Source organism: Schistocerca cancellata, unplaced genomic scaffold (assembly GCF_023864275.1).
Source record: "Schistocerca cancellata isolate TAMUIC-IGC-003103 unplaced genomic scaffold, iqSchCanc2.1 HiC_scaffold_1044, whole genome shotgun sequence".
NCBI lineage: Eukaryota > Metazoa > Arthropoda > Insecta > Orthoptera > Acrididae > Schistocerca > Schistocerca cancellata.
In genome coordinates this window covers 27,501-30,000 of record NW_026047044.1, presented here as the reverse complement: position 1 = coordinate 30,000, position 2,500 = coordinate 27,501, and positions in this window count along the sequence as shown.

Sequence of the window (2,500 nt, the reverse complement as noted above, 5' to 3'; positions counted from 1 at the left end):
GCATCCCGACGTGACATAACTCCTTTGACACACTGACGCTGCCTCGGGCATCCACGTCCTACGGTCGATATCAACGAACCTCCCCCCCCCCCTCCCCCCCACAACACGCCATCCCATACCACATTGTGTACCGTACCCAAACCTAACGTGTACTGTACTACAACGCAATGTGTACCATAACACAACCCAGTTTGTACCTTAACCTAACCTATGTCACCTTAACCTAACCTATGTCACCTTAACCTAACCTATGTCACCTTAACCTAACCTATGTCACCTTAACCTAACCTATGTCACCTTAACCTAACCTATGTCACCTTAACCTAACCTATGTCACCTTAACCTAACCTATGTCACCTTAACCTAACCCATCTTGCACCTTAACCTAACCCATCTTGCACCTTAACCTAACCCATCTTGCACCTTAACCTAACCCATCTTGCACCTTAACCTAACCCATCTTGCACCTTAACCTAACCTATGTTGCACCTTAACCTAACCTGTGTTGCACCTTAACCTACCTCAATTTGCACCGCAATGTAACGCAATTTGCACCGCAATGTAACGCAATTTGCACCGCAATGTAACGCAATTTGCACCGCAATGTAACGCAATTTGCACCGCAATGTAACGCAATTTGCACCGCAATGTAACGCAATTTGCACCGCAATGTAACGCAATTTGCACCGCAATGTAACGCAATTTGCACCGCAATGTAACGCAATTTGCACCGCAATGTAACGCAATTTGCACCGCAATGTAACTCAATTTGCACCGCAATGTAACTCAATTTGCACCGCAATGTAACTCAATTTGCACCGCAATGTAACTCAATTTGCACCGCAATGTAACTCAATTTGCACCGCAATGTAACTCAATTTGCACCGCAATGTAACTCAATTTGCACCGCAATGTAACTCAATTTGCACCGCAATGTAACTCAATTTGCACCGCAATGTAACTCAATTTGCACCGCAATGTAACTCAATTTGCACCGCAATGTAATGCAATTTGCACCGCAATGTAATGCAATTTGCACCGCAATGTAATGCAATTTGTACCGCAATCTACCCCCACATTGTGCCTTAACCTAACCCACATTGTGCCTTAACCTAACCCACATTGTGCCTTAACCTAACCCACGTTGTGCCTTAACCTAACCCACGTTGTGCCTTAACCTAACCCACGTTGTGCCTTAACCTAACCCAAGTTGTGCCTTAACCTAACCCAAGTTGTGCCTTAACCTAACCCAAGTTGTGCCTTAACCTAACCCAAGTTGTGCCTTAACCTAACCCAAGTTGTGCCTTAACCTAACCCAAGTTGTGCCTTAACCTAACCCAAGTTGTGCCTTAACCTAACCCAAGTTGTGCCTTAACCTAACCCAAGTTGTGCCTTAACCTAACCCAAGTTGTGCCTTAACCTAACCCAAGTTGTGCCTTAACCTAACCCAAGTTGTGCCTTAACCTAACCCAAGTTGTGCCTTAACCTAACCCAAGTTGTGCCTTAACCTAACCCAAGTTGTGCCTTACCCTGCTCTGTAATTGGCATATGACACGTTACATTAATGTATTGTCCAACCGCAACCCGCTCAGAATGTTGTGTACACAGCTACGTGTCATCTCCCCATAACAGCTGCATTGCAGTGTGGTACGCCATAGAGACGTGTGGGAGTAATGGACGCAGTGGATGGCGATCAGCATGAGCCGTCTGTTCATGTAGTGGCGCGTGTATGCAGACGTAGTAGTCTCTTCTCACACAATGTGATAGCACGGTGCCCCGCGTTCCACATCTGCGACATGCTACAGAGGCCGGTTGACAGTTGGTCGCGCAATGGACATCGCATACGTACGGGGGCACCTTCCACGTGCCCTCTAGTCGGGCACATTTTGTTGCGTGGATGTGAGCGGATGTAGTGTGTCTTGACACCTGACAGGCAGGCATGCAATAATAGTTGACTTTGCAAACGGGGATGGACGTGTACGTTTACTGGTGACGTTACGCAAATGAACAACTGGTAACCCGTTGTGGTGCGGTTGTCCTTGCTGGAGGTACATCTGTGAGGGCAACGATCGGTACAGCTACGAAGCGGTCCCCACCATACCAACGAACGTGAATGTGAATCTGGGTGTGAAGCGATACGCGGCTGTGGGTGGGTGGGACTGTCCCCGGCCGGTGAGGGGGGGCCGCCCGGCGTGCTGGCCGCGCGGTGCGTGGGCGCACGCGCTACAGCCGGCTGGTAGGGGCGCCCAGTGGCAGGCGCGCCGGCCGACGGACGCGGCAGGCGGCGCAGCTGCGCGCCGGGGCACCCTGCGCGCGGCGCCGTGCAGCCAAAGTGGGTCCTCGCCGGCCCGGTGCGAAGCGCGGTGGACATCTGCAGTGTGCTGGTCCGATTGAGGACTGTGTGCGTTGAGGATGCGCCGCCGCCCGGCACTCGGCGCCGCGACGCCGTCTGCTGCTCGGTCGCCCCAGCGGTTCTCGCTGGTGGTTTGTATCGCAGTTG